Raw genomic sequence first — 15,667 nt, forward strand, 5'->3', positions numbered from 1 at the left:
TTCTTCGGCTCCTATGTAATGATATAGATGGTATGTCTTATACAGTGAAACCTGGTTAAGTGGGACCTGGATAAGTGAGAAACCTCCATAGCTGGAACTCATGCTGAGGTCCCAACACTTTGGCACTGAATTACCTCTGTTAGTGGGACGAGGAAAACCTCTATAACTGGGATTTGTACTTTTGATTTATCATCATAGTTACCTCTATAACTGAGACAGCGAGTAAATTTTATATGCATAAACCTCTGTAACTGAGATAACATTGTTTTTTAATACTCATTCTTATTTTATCCACAAATTCCACACGCAATTCCAAGTACGTAAGTACAATTTTTGAGCTTCAGTTCAGTTCAGTTCAATGTAATTTATTAATCAATTACCTTCAGTTTTAGTTTCGCTTTACTATCATGCAGATGTTTAAATTTGAAAAATGCCAAAACGAAAGCTACAATCGTTATCATTACGTGAAAAACTGAAGTTAATATCCGTTTATGAAAGTGGGAAGACACGGGAAGAAATTTGTGCTGAATTTTAATTAATTAATAAAAATTATGTATTAAATTAATTTTATTTAATTATCGCACCTGTATAACTGAAATAACCTGTTTTCTCACCTCTATTAATGGAACCCTCTGTGAATGAGACAGATATTTATTTATACCTGTATATCTGAGACACTGGGTAAGTGGAATACGTCTATAAGTGAAACGATATTGCAGGACCCTTGAAGTCTCACTTAACCAGGTTTCACTGTATATAAAAAGTACTGAAAAAACTCACCCGAATCATGTTTCTGGTAAAGATGAAAAGTAGATTATCCTATGAATCATTTGTTTCACCTGAAAAAAAGAAAACCCATTTTAATATCTCACCAAAAACAAACACGACAAACTTCTCGTTTCATTAAATGTGTTTCTACGTATATGCAGAAACAAAATAGCGGAAATTAGAGTTCGAAAAATGTTTACCTAACAGACTTGGCGTTGTTTCGCGTAATTTAATGGAGCACAGACACGATAACAAAGTCGCAATTCTAAACGGAAGTTGTTTTTCTTGAGTTGGACTTTCCTGAGCTTTATCAAAGCAGTGAACGCCTACTCCCCTACAGTCGATTGCCGAGTTTTGCTTTGCGTAGCATTCCGAGCTTCATCCTAGCAATTTAAAACGACGGACAGTAAATGAAAGTCTTCACTAAATGACAAACAGTTTGCGCGGCAGTGGCACTTCCACGTCAACCTGTATAAATTACACACCCTCGTCGTAAAAGCATGGAGCTATTTGGTCTCGTACGTTGATTTGATATTTATGTGACAGTGGGCGGGCGGTATTTACGCCGGTGCTCGGAGCGGGACAAAGGGCGCGAGGCTGCGGCCATCCATCACGCTCGTGACACGCACAAGCTTTGTGACCTTCCGCATTCAGCAGCCAGCCCTGACCCTCCACACCACTCCTCTACCACTGATAACCGAGGCTCAAGCGTCAATAGCGCTATTCATCTTCCCTTTTTACACAAAAGACGTTTATTAAAATTAAAACCCTGCGACACATAATATCCTGCTCTGTTGATATTAATATTTCCTCAACAGCTACGGGCTACACTAATTATAACTGAAATTTCCTTTATAATGTCTGCAAATTAATAAAGCTAAGGTGGTATAATAAGAGAAATAACTCAGTGCAAACCTTTTTAATTAGAGTCGTTAGTCACGGCAATGGTCAGGAGTTGTCGACGCGGGGTGGGGGAAGGGCCACCCGCGTAATCCAAATTGAACTTTTTATTCACCTTGTTAAAATAGTCATTTATCAGGCCACACGTGCCTAAATTGAAACATCTCATTTACTTGTACCTTCCTACAGCTAAAATCTATGCTATCGATATTTAAACCCGTATGAAAATCTTAATTATGAAGCGGGGCTTTAAGTAGTTTGAACATGATCCGCTAACGATTGCTTTAGGCATTAAAGCTATTAAACTCCCCGACCGCCGAGCGCCGACCAGCTAATATGATCGATCACCCGCCAACTTTACTTAAACGACCGCGAATTCTTTTATTTCCTGATATCGATGTTGCAAAACTTGGCTACAGTTGAACAGCTACAACTCAATACAAATAAGTACCACCCTAAATGATGGATGGAATCCCCTAATCTAGATAATTACTTTCGGATTGATCCCCGACTTGTTCTTTTAGTTGAGGAAAATACAGTTATTTTTATCTATGAATTATCGATGTTGCGATATATCGTCGGACAGCGTGACGTCATCGCGTCCCGTCGCGTCGTCGGCTCAACTTCCCGGTGAAGTAATTACGTATCTCCATCATTCTGCTCACATTCCATGTCTCTCTCAAATGTACAAACTTGAATTAATTATCATGTTTAGTAGCACAGGTGTTTCTCAAAGCGTTAATTAATGCACGAGGGTATTATTTTGCTCAGCACTTAGTTCATAAAAGGAAGAAGAACTTGCAAATGGTGTTTCCAATTAGACGGCGCGGGGTTTATTCAGCAACTCAGAGATGCAAACGTAATTATGTATTAGGGGCTTTTCTTTTAATCCCCTTAGTCGCTTCTCTTAATATTAAAGTCGCTGTTGAAAAATGTAGGTTTTAAAGCTACAAATCTGAGCTGCAAATACTATCGTGGGCATTGAATTTACTGGAATGGTATTGAACGGTTCGTACGGCGCTAAGAAGACAAGTCAAACGAGTCTGGTATTTCATCCTGTCCGGTGTGGACCGGGATTGCAGCCGCGGGCAGCGGGCTGGCAGCGCGCCGGCAGCGGGAGCAGCGTGGGGCAGACAAGTGGCGGATCTACGTCATCAATCACGGCGCCGGCGATCGCCTTAAATGGATGCACGCCGGTGCGCTGCACGAACTAACCAGATAAATGCCGCCGGAGCTGTGAGGCCACTCCAGCTTACGATAAAATAAATTTCACAGCGCTAGTGTGCTAGCCACGACTCTATCTCATTGCATTAAACGTACTGATTGCATGACAGCTCTCGTTCATTCGTTTCAGTCAAGCTCGAGTGAGCGCCGCCCGGTCACGAATTTCACGGAAAAGTCGTTAATTCTTACTGAAGAGTAAATTCAGTGGGCCGGTACGCTACAGATTCTAAATACCGAAGGTAGGTATAATATAGAGAACTAAATAGTATTATTCTATGTAAATTTACTTATTAAGTATATCATGTATGTTGTACAATGAAACTAGGTAGGTACGGTAATAAAGTAAAATAAAGCTTCAATAAATATTTAGATTAACAGATAGGTTAACCTACCTACTAATCATAACATACCTACAGGGAATAATATAAGTTAAGTAAATACCTATTATGTTTTTTTCTAAAACAGTATAAGGAGTTTTACGTGAGAAAACGTTATATTACACGATAACATCGAAAGTCTTCCCATCGAAAAGAAGTTAAGACATAACAAAAGGTAATTAACACTGGAAATGTACTTAATTTCCAACTACCTTAACCTCCTAGTGTCTGAGATCCCGTTGTTGAGAACTTGGACGATAAAACGCATTAGACGTGACAACCAGCCTTTCACCTTAAGATAAAGATCACCCAACCTATTTGGGTTTTATTTAAGTATCTGACTTCATTATTAAACGCCTTTAAGTCATACATAAGTAATACAAAAAAATCACAGAGATATGAGATACAAGGAGATACAAGGAGATATTAGACAGGACTGCTTTCCCCGAAAAAGGTAGAAAGTGATAGACGAGACTGACCCGAAAATAAATGGCTACAGAGTGGGCTGAAAAGGTTTAAGCATAATATACGGCATATTTTTTCTTAAATATGACTAAGTATATCAAACAATTGCATAGTTTAATATACCTAGTACATGTTTGATCAGAAAATTGATTTTAATATCTGAATTCCTTCATTTTCACAATAACTGTTGACCTCAATACCTACTCAAATTCGTCAGCGATTTGGTCGAAATTCGTACATTCTTTGCTACGCAAAACGGGTAGGCTATGGAATTCTCAATATCTTCTTCTAAAAAAACAGGGTAGGTTTTTTTCCTTGAACCTGCTAACCTGCCATCGATCTTTTAACAATAATAACAAAATGTGTGTTTAGGATTCATAATATGCCGATCAATCTATACTCTGATGGATGAGGTTAATACGAAAACGGCGTTGAGGGAGCAGCATTTTTGAACAAAATGTTTCAACAATCTGCTTATAAAATTATATGGCATCAAAAAATGCAGTTAAGAAATAGGTATTATAGCGTTTTCAAACTATACCATTTAAGTAAGTAAGTAGTATTTTTTTATTTCTTAGAGTATAAAATCTTCATAAATAATCATTAAAGAACTGCGAACTAGACTAGACTATCAAATTAGCAATATAACAATGAAACAGGAATCAGCATATAAGGCGATGTATTCGTTGGTATAGAGGCCTCCTCGCCGCGGCGCGCCAAGCACTACTTACGTGTGTACATGAAACTTTTGAAACAACTTTTCGCCTTCAGGCCCTTTCTTTCCCAACGCGGAGTGGAGTACTTACTTCCATCCTTCGCGTCTTCAAAACTAGTAATCCCTAAAAACTAATATTTTTTTTTTTTTTTATTTATACGAACTAAATATACCACAAACACCAGAATATGTAAGTTTTAAATGGAATTGGCGGACTTTTGGTCAATGCGTGATTTTTATCTTACAAAAAAAAAGGTCAAAGTAGACATATAATTATTGATTATTTTTACTTTGAATATATATCAATATATATCCAAAGTAAAAATAATCACACTAGTTGGTAATTTTATGAAATATTTCCTATGCGTGATCGTTCAAATCGTTGTTTAAGTACAATATTTTAGTTTTTAAACGAGAAAAAAAGGATAATTTTCTTTAGTTTTCCATTTAAACCTTTTTTGACAATTCTATTAAATATTTACGGCGAACGCGACGATAAAATCCGTGAAATGATTTTTTATTGTCGACAAAATTGGTGTTGTTTAGCGTAAATGGCTTTGAGCGTTGTTGTAATGGATACCTATTTATATTTGACGAAACATTTTGGAACATATTCCAAAAATCACATTGACAAGTATTTTAATCTGTCCTTTTATTACTTATGTAGGTGTTTAGATAGATTTACTTAGACCATTTTTTGTTTAAGTAAATTATTAAGAGAGTAAAACAGTTTTAGAAGGTTTCATCACGACTTATCCCTTATTAATACTCTACTCATCTCATTCCATAACGGCTATCTATACCTACTACGCTTCACGACCTACACCTACCGGAAAGTGGGTGGCTCACTTGCTAATCTCTCTGAGTACCCTTTCGAGTATACAATACAACATTATATAGGCATCCTGATTTGTAAAAGTAGGTTTGTAGGACTAAAATTCAATATTACCGTTTTGTGTGTCTTCCATACCGCTAAATGCTGGGTACCTACTAATATTTCGTGCAAGTACAACATATTCAACAAAATGTTCGTTATAAAAAATATTATGTTACAAAGTGCCCAAAAATTATCTGATCTACTACTCGTATCATGATAGATTGCAGAATGAAAGCTGCTCTCAAACTAATGTTCGCTAGTGCTCGAGACCTCATAAAGGTGGAGAGGCCCGGCGCTATTGCCGTCTTCTTGAGAGGCTTGTGGAAAGAGATGTGAGGCTATTTGTGGCGCTGCCCTCGTCCACTCGAGCCCCTCACAGCCCCCCGCGCCCCGCCCGCGCCCCCCGAGCCCCTGCCAACTAGATTAAGCTTTGCACACCCCTGACGTGCTCCCATATTGTCCATATACTTTTGCCTGTACATTTCAAGCTTCTATTCGATATATGTATTATTGAATTATATTTTTATAGTTCCATACAATTCTTATACCGTGGCACCAGTGACTTTTCAGCAGCTTAACTGATTCTGAAGACCAATTTATTAAAGACCTATTGCCATTGTTCTGGCCAAAATCCTTAATCAGAATCAGTTTAAACTGCCGCTGCTACAGCTGCTGAAAACCGTGGCACCAGTGACTTTTCAGCAGCTTAACTGATTCCGAAGACCAATTTATTAAAGACCTATTGCCATTGTTCTGGCCAAAATCCTATTTTAATATGTTAGAATTTCCTATAATCCTAACAACGTTTCGATGTTCACTTACAGCGGCTTTCAATATGGAATATTCAGAAACAAATATAGGAACAAAAGGAAGCAGCGGATAACTGTGTATGTCTTACAGTAAGCGGCTGAAGTAGTGTATCCCCCGAGGCCGGGCTTGCAACAATAGAGGCGACCAGCTAAGTCCGCAATACACATAAAATCAATTTAGCAAAGCCACTTTGAGCCAAGTTGACCCTTCCAGGCTTACGGACAAACGCGCCAACACTACTTTTAAAAAGTTACGGTCAAGCAAAAATAGTCCAATGGGATGATTCTATCTGGCCTGCCCTTTTAGAGAAAAGTTGAGGATAATTGAAAATGGGATAAAAGTTTTATTTTTTACTTTTAAAGTTACATTAGATGTATGTAATGTATACAGTGCTAGGTTATGTATACATATATACTAAGCTAAGCATTATTATTTCTCATATCACTAAGTCTACCTTTTTATACAATCAAAATATGAATTTGCTTTATACAATTAAATAAATAATATTCGCGGATAACGCAGTAGTTATTATCCATTTAATTATTAAAACGTGTTTATGGATACAGCTACAACTCTCGTTAACCTGATTTTCTGATCTGTTTGTTTAACAGCAAAACGAGGTATTTGATTTTCATTACTGAGTGCAAATTTCCATTTATCATAACCCTTATTAGGCCACGGCTACTCTAAATTAATCTTTGGTACTTACTTGTTAGTGTTTAACTTGTTTTCTTCCAAATTCCCAATCCAATTGATTAATTGATATTGACGTAGGTACCCACACCTAAATAATTTATCATTTTGTAATTTTTATTATAACTCGTAATATTTGCTAAGATGATTAAGAATCGGTGTATTCAATTAATAGTGTAAGTACTCATACCTATGTACCTATACTCACATGTATGTGGTTGCAATTACAAGATCACGCAATAACTGTCTGACAGTAAATAGGAACATGTACTAATGTGTAGTACTTACACGAGTAATGCCTAACAACATCCATATATTACTGGCTGATACCATTTCCTTTTAAAGTGGTTTTATGTAAATTCCACGCACATTTTTAATATATTTTATTCATGAGGCGGCAGATTAATCTCTAGCGTTGATTTATACGGACGCAACAGTAGCGAGTGCATACAATGTCCTTTTGGCAGCTTGTTAGAGAAAAACAACGGAGCTATCTGTAAAATAAAACTTAGAATGCAGTCATTTTATCCGGGAGCAAACAGAAGGAATTACATTAAACGTGGCTGGTGTCGTAGATAAGAGAGCTCTTGCCACAAGTTCACTTTTTTCAGCGCAACAAGAGCTCTCGTTATTTTACGCCACAAAATTTATTCCGGCGCGCATTTTAATTTCGCGAGATACATAATTAATTATCCGCTTACTTATACTTCTTGGCAACACTCGAATAGATTAAAATGGTCCAAAAGTAACGAGAGTGCTTTTTGTTTCGTAGCATGTTCGCACTGCTGGCTTTCATACCTACCTACATATCTGGATGTCTGTTTGATATTTTTGACTCTGCGCCAAAATTGTATAATGTTTTGCATCTACGGTTGAAAGCACACTTATTTTGGTTCTTTATTGTTATTTATTTCATTCTAATGATTCAGTGAGGGTCGACCGCGCCGCCGCCGCCGCCGCCGCAGTGCTGGTCGGTCGTGTAAATCTGTGGTCAGCTTGGGTTTGTCTGTCTCACGAGTCTCACAACCTTCTATATAATTATATTTTCTTCGGAGACGGGAAACAAATCTTAGGGACGAGAGAATTTCCTTCACACGAAGGAAAACAAAGCAAAGCTCACGGCGGGGCAGCTAGTAAATCTCCAATAATTTATCTCCTTAAAAGTAGACAACCATTATAACTATTTGATTCTTCAACTAGGGTATTTTCTTTGGTAAACAAGAAGTAAATTCAAATTAGAAACACGAAATACACTGAGCTCAGCAAGCATTCCGGCAAACAATGGCAATAGAATATCTTTGAATCGTCGCTGTAGCCGCAGGGGGGTCACTTTATACGACGAAAAACTATGTTACAGACCGCGGCTGCGCGAGCCACCACCCTATCTGGTTGTATTTAACGTGCCGATTGCACAACAGCTCTCGTTCGTTCATTTTTCATCAGTATAGAGTAACCCTCGCTCCCACCGCACTATGTTAATCGACGTCTTCACGTATTGGCCCATGTCGGGCCATTTGTCTCCCGAATCGACGTCGTTACATTACGTACGACCGCTCGCAAATGATTATGACCGTCGATATAACATCGATTGTCGTGTCGCACATTTTACACAGAGTATGCAATCCGAGCCCCGAGAACACAAACTGAGCAATATGTGCTCTTTGTTAACAAAATAATTCAGTTTTTGTTGCTTTGACTTGGCAATGGCCTCGCTTTGTTCTTAATGTTGATGTCATAGTTATGTTTTCTCGCTGGCATGACCAGTGTTTGTGATGTTGACATTTTTGTGATACAAAATGTACTTATAAGAATATTGAACGGTTGGTTTGACGCATATCTGGCTTGATAAGTAGGCGCTTACCCGACTGAGGTACCATCGCTCTTTTTTCCATCGATATAACTTGGTTTGTTACTACTCCTGTCTTAATTCCATAATTACAAAATGTGTAGAGGTTTTAAATAACCTCATAAATACACATAGAGTTTATAATACACTATAATTTTTAACTCAATGTAAATATACATTAGTATATGCATCACGAAGTTTCATATTATCATATATCTCAATATATCAGCTTAATTTCAAAATGAGCAGATAACGAAATTTTCAATGATTCTGCATTTCGAAATGATCTAGTTATTTTACTGCCAGTTCTATTTCCTCAATCACTGTTGCTCACTGAAGTAAAACAATTGATTATTCGCTCGCGGGCTACATCTCCCACTTTTCGTTTAATCCAGATAAGTACATAGGCACTGCCTTTATCAAAATCGTACTCATTGGATTCCATGCTAGGGTACGTTTAATTAAAATGTTTACTCAGCGGATTTAGATTAGGGAATCGTTATTTATTACATCAGAATTGGACTGTACAGTGAACATTGTTGGTGCTGCTTGAAACATATCAGTGAAACAAAATGTATCGACTATAAATTAACGCTCCATCTTCTTGAAGAAATAAGTACAAAATTTTAATTTAAACAAAGCAATGGTTTGCTTCAGATAACGGATCATAGAATAGTGAAGCAAAATGACAAACAGCACACACTACACAGCAGCACGACACACACGCCTAGATTTTATTATATATTCTGAACATTGAAATCAAACGTCATGTAGGTAGGTGTTCCAAGGTTGAAATCTGATAATTTGATGTCCATTATACACTAGCAAACAATGAAGCGTCCGTAGTCGAGCGGGCCTCAGTAATCGTAACTGATCGCTGAGGTTAAGCAACAACTGACACGGTCAGCCATTGGATGGGTGACCAATTTCAAGTGGTGCTTTTCTGGACGCTTCCGTGCTTCGGACGGCACGTTAAGCCGTGGGTCCCGGTTGCTGCTTCAGCAGCAGTCGTTAAGCCCAGTCAGAGGCCTTCGGGCGGCTTGAAAACATCTGACAGTCGGGTTGCCCACTTACTTACCCGACAACTCTCTCAGCACAAGCTTGCTTGTGTTGGGGTCCACCAACCCGCACTTGGCCAGCGTGGTGGACTAGGCCTAAACCCTTCCTTCATTGGAAGGAGACCCGTGCCCCAGCAGTGGGGACGTAATGGGTCGTGATGATGAAACAATTAAAAAGTTTCACCTGCCATTGCCGTTCCATATAACACTAGACCTTTTTCTTTACTAATGAGTTTTTACATTTATAGATCTTAAGTATAATAAGTATACACCAGTACAATTATATATAATAACCGTGATTACGAAATGAACTCTTTTCTCGTACAGAAACAAAGTCATTTTAATTATAACAATAATGACTCTACAAAGATGCCACATATTTTAATGTGTGCGGTCCAAATATAATTATTATGTATCATCAGCAGGATACACATGCCAATGAGTTTACGCTTCAGGGACAAAGGTAGGTTGCCCTTCATTAGCGACTTCATGGACCAGAAGCTCTTCCAGGCGTTTTCAATCCTACGATCAATTTCCTTGTCCTGCCTGTTTTCGAAGGACGCTATCTGGCCCAAGTAAATGTACTCATTGACGTATTGTATTTCCTGCCCGTCTACCTCAACCCTACGTTTCGTGCTATTGGTCATAACTTTCGTCTTCGACCGGTTCATCATCAGTCCAACTTCAAGGCTTGCCGTGGATAGCTCTCGCAACATTTGTTGGAGCTCGGGTGCTGAGTGGGAGAATAGGACAATATCGTCAGCGAACCGGAGGTTTGTCAATTTGTGGCCTCCGATATCGATGCCCTTATTCTCCCATGACTGCGTCAACTTCTTAAAGACTTCCTCAAGGCAACTTGTGAACAGGTTAGGAGACAGCGGGTCGCCCTGTTTGACGCCCTTCTCAATTGGAAACGCCGGACCTGGCGTTTCCAGTTTTACGTTAGCTGTGCTGTTCCTGTAGATAGCACCAACGAGTTCAATATAGGTCGGGTTTATTTTTTGATTTGCAAGAGCGGAAAATATTGCTTGGTGGTGGAGACTATCAAAAGCTTTGGTGTAATCAATAAACGCAAGGTAAAGGGGTGTGTTGAACTCGTTGGTCTTCTCTATTATTTGATTGAGCGTGTGTAAGTGGTCAGTGGTGGAATAACCAGGTCGGAAACCGGCTTGTTCTGGTGGTTGATGATGGTCCAGCAGAGATCTAATGCGGTTGTGAATAATTTTTATAAATAATTTGTAGATGTGTGATGTCAGGCTAACGGGTCTGTAGTTTCCGATATCAGATTTTTCGCCTTTCTTATGAAGAAGTATGATGTTGGAATGACAGAATTTAAGGGGAAATTTTCCTGAAACTAATATGTCATTGCAAAGGTTGGCAAGATGGGGTAATAATGTGGGCTCTCCTATTTTTAATGATTCCGTTGTGACGCCGTCTTCTCCAGGGCTTTTTTCATATTGCATACTCTTGAGAGCTACATGAACTTCATAGCCTGTGATGAGCGGAATATTATCACGGAATGTATATTCATCATTTGAGTTTGCATCTCTGGTTGTATCGGCGTATAAATCCTTATAGAAACCTGTACAAATTTCCACAATCTTCTGCCTGTTAGTATGTTTTCGACCATCTTTATCCTTCAAACTTGTAATCCAAGACTTCCCTGTAGTATTACCATGTTTGGCTGCTCTAAGAGATCTGTGTTTCAGCAAGGCTATCTCAACAAGTTTGGTGTTAAATGCTCTTAGGTCCCTTCTGATGCTGCGTTTCACTCGTCTGTCTAATTGCCTGTATCCTTCGCTAAATTTGTCTAACTGTTCTCTACTTTTAATTAAATTCATTGTGTCTTGTGATAATTTGTTACTATTTTGTCTTTTAGGTTTTATATTTTTACATGCTACTTTTATGCTTTTAACAATATTGTCATAGCTGGTTTGAACATCGCCTTTTTCATAGTCGGGAAGAATACTAAATTGATTTTTTAACTCTATATTGAACTCTGTCCTAACCTACGGTGCTCAAACATGGTCACTGACTGAGTCTCAAAAGTCCAAACTCAAGGTTTGTCAGAGAGCGATGGAGCGCAGTATTTTGGGAGTAAAGCGAACAGATCGCATTCGCAACACCGACCTGCGCTCCAAAACTCAAATAGCTGACGTGGGTGCCAAGACTGCTAAACTGAAGTGGGACTGGGCGGGGCATATCTGCCGTATGCAGCCGGAGAGGTGGGCAAAAAATGCCACCAAATGGATACCCAACAACGGCCGCCGGCGCAGAGGCAGACCAAGAAAGAGATGGCGGGACGACTTGGACAATTTTAACACGGAATGGTGTGAGCAGGCCCAAGAAAGGGATAAGTGGAATGTTCAGGGAGAGACCTTTGCCCAGCAGTGGGACAATAGAGGTTAAGAAAAAAAAAAAAATCATCAGCAGGTATCTGATCCATTATTTTAATCAACAATATTACAAGTACCACTGACACTCTCACCCAAAGGACGAAAATAATACGTTTCAACATACCTATGTACCTTAATTAGATACACGAGCATGGTATTTTCAAACAGCCATGTTGGCGTTCGTTTAGCCAACATCAAAGCTAATTAGGTGTTGTTATCACCAACTACAGTATTACGTTTGGAGCAAATATTTTGAAACATCACATCATAACGCGGCCCGCGGCGGGGACGATGCGTCACGGTACCAACATATTCTGGATTATCTGTCGAAGTGAGGTAGCAACATGTTCTAGATAATCTGACAGAGTGAGTGAGACCGATAATTCGCCCCTATATTTATTTTATGAGACACAGTTAGCGCACATTAGAGTGAATAATTATGTAGTATGTAGTAAGTATAATTATGTAATAAGTATGTAGAAGTAATGAAGAATTATCATGTTCATATTTCATAATCATGTTTGGAACTACTGCATGAAAATTTAATGACAGCTCAACTGCTTAAAATACTGGTCCGGTACACCTGTATTGGGATCTACTACACGAATAAATTAATATCAATGACATTTTTTACCCCTTTGCATGACAGGGTGTTAAAAAAGATATAACTACTAATCTGAAAGTGACTTTGTTAAAAACAATTTCGAATGACCACCTTTGTTCCAGACAAAAAAAGAAAAGATGTAAGTACATATAATGTTGTTCGCAATATGACACGTTTACAACACCCATTATACTTCACTTCAATTTATATTGCAGTAATTTTGAATTTACTTATTTTATCACACGGTACCGATTTGGCACTCCATATTTTATTTAAGTATAAAAAAACCTAACATTTTTTGATATTAAGAAGCGTTTAAATGGCTAACTTGGGTATTAAAATATTTAAAGATAACTTCCTGAATACGGATTGCTTTATCTGCAAGTAACAACCCTCCGTAATTAAATATTAAAACTTTGGCACGCAAAAGATATTTCACTTTTTTGTTTTAAAAATGTGCTAATAATATTTTTTTTATGCAGTTGATGTCTATGTATCTTAGTAAGCGCAAAATTATCGTATCTGTACAAGTACTCGTGCAACTACCTATGAACTAGCGTAGGTACGCTTGACTCGATGGTCCTCATCTCGTTAGGATGATTATATTAGGTACCTATAGCAAAATCATAGAATTTGGGTACAGCACATCGAAGCTGTTAGCATCAGGGGGTCACTCTATACGACAAAAAACTTAGTTTCGGCCTGCTGCTCGAGCCACTACTCTACCTCGTTATATTAAACGTGCCGATTGCACGACAGCTCCCATTAGTAATTTTTTCATCAGTATAGAGTATAGAGTAACCCTCGAGATCATAGTACGTGTGTGGCGACGCGACAGCGGCTTGGCGGGGCTCGCTGGTAATAAATAGCTCGCCGCTGCCGGCGCGCTCGCCCGCTCCACCAGCTATTCACTGCTATTAGCAAATTGACTCCCTATTTGTAATAGCATTTTACTGGCCTTCCTGTTTTCAGTAAACGTGACTATTAGCTTTTTATCCTCTGTTCACCTAAGAGGGTTCTACGCTAACTCAAATTCTCAGTAGGTAGCTCATGTTTCCTTGGGTATAAAACTGATGAATATGAATTGGCAGCGCTACCACATTAGTTGTATCTGTCTTTAGGGTCATTAGATGACCATTATGTATATGGTCCTAAATAATATAAATAATTAAAAATCGATATAAATTACGGGAACTCCTGCAACAACAATACACAACATTGTAGATCCAGAGATTATACACTAACAGTATAGAAAACTATCTATTCATCTAATAATAATAAATAATAACTACAATTTGTTAATACTATAGCGCATTACCTCAATAACCCACAGTTGAATATGGTGGCCTAACAAAGGCGATAATAGCCCTATTGTGTCCCGCGTATAGCTTCATTCCTCAAATCCGAGCTTTAATATCACAGTACTTTAACTCAAATAGTTATAGGTACATTTATAAATAACGATTCAGAAAGTTGAAATCTTAAATATATAAACCTATAACTGATTTTCGGAACACGCGTGAGGAAACTTTTACGATAATAAAATTCTGAATAATTCTGAATGTTATCAAACTAATAACTTATTGCCAGTTTCAATAACCTATCTATCAATGGCTGACAGCTACTATCATACGATTTTGACACATAAAAAGTTGCATGCTGTGAAAATCGTATGAAACTGCTAATCGATACATAGAGTTATTGGAAAATGGCAGTTACACTAACATTGCGACATGTAGAGAGATCCTCAAACCTGTTTCCCGAAATGTCAAGTTTAATTACGGAATGCCAGCTGTAGTGTAATATCATAATTAATTACTCTACTTGCGGTCAGTCCATATTAACCATATTATTATTCAATCGAGTATCAAATAGATAATTATAACGTTTAAACAGGTAGGTAGGTGTACTGACAAATCAAATATAATTTAAATTGCAGTATCTACCTAGATTTTTCTTTCCAAATATGATTAAACTTTTAATTTCTAATGTTTTTGATGGCAATAAAATACTTGATTTGATTTGACTTGATTTCATTAGTTAAAAAAATATTTTCATTTTACAAATCGCAACCAGCCGCGTCATTCTGTGTTGCACATCGTCGTCATCGGCAACAAGCTAGATTTGAATTTCGAATTTAACAATATGTACTTATTTATTTGTATTTTTTTCTTCTAATTCCTATTTATACATACGTTGTTCAAAGCCATTTTTTATAAAACCACCTGAGTACCTTCTACTGAAACTCCATAGATATAACTTGCACCATCATTTCAATGGCTTTCACAACCCCTAAGTGTTGTAAAATTTTCTACAATGTTAATGTATTGTATGAACAATCTTGTACATATATCTGAATACAGCTGTAGTGCCGGTCGCCCGCAGCGAATGACACAAAAAACTGAAGAAAAAACATTGCCCGACGACGACGCCAAAACCGTTGACTTCTGTTCTTTCTTTGTTCTGCTCCATTCTGTTTTATATTTGCTGTGCTAGAGAGAGATATCTTTTCGTGGGATAAATATAGCCTTTTGAGTATCATTTGAAGTTTCAAATACGTTCATATTGTGCATATGTCATAACATACTTAAAAAAAAAACACATTTATAGACTAGATATTAAATTATAATATGCGTATAGAAAAATACACCTTCAATACGATTGAATTCCATAACAACATCGTGCAATGCAACGGCAGCGCGCGCTGTCTGAAGTTTGTAAATATTTTCTGAACTCTGCGGGAAAACAAAGTAGTGTGTTAGTGGACCGGAGCCGGGTCAGCGTGACCCGGGCGCTCGATACTCATCCGACTTAACCAACATCTTAAATTTAATTTAAAAAAGAAAACTATCACCACCGCTGCGAGGTGCTACGGAAGTTTTATAATAAATTCAGGTAAGCAGAGACAGCGCCAACCGCTATTTGGCCAACTTC

The 15,667-nt window shown here is 38.0% G+C and overlaps 1 protein-coding gene across 1 annotated transcript in view; it reads right to left on the bottom strand.

Moving 5' to 3' along the window:
- Positions 1-15,667, bottom strand: part of LOC105386613 (neuroligin-1) — a 72,792-nt gene that overhangs the window by 33,375 nt on the left and 23,750 nt on the right. The window contains exon 2 of the mRNA XM_038120975.2: positions 781-839. The gene's annotated coding sequence lies outside the window, so the exon portion shown is untranslated. The remainder of the gene's footprint in view (positions 1-780; positions 840-15,667) is intronic.

This window comes from Plutella xylostella, chromosome 4 (assembly GCF_932276165.1).
Source record: "Plutella xylostella chromosome 4, ilPluXylo3.1, whole genome shotgun sequence".
In the NCBI taxonomy this organism is placed as follows: Eukaryota; Metazoa; Arthropoda; class Insecta; order Lepidoptera; family Plutellidae; genus Plutella; species Plutella xylostella.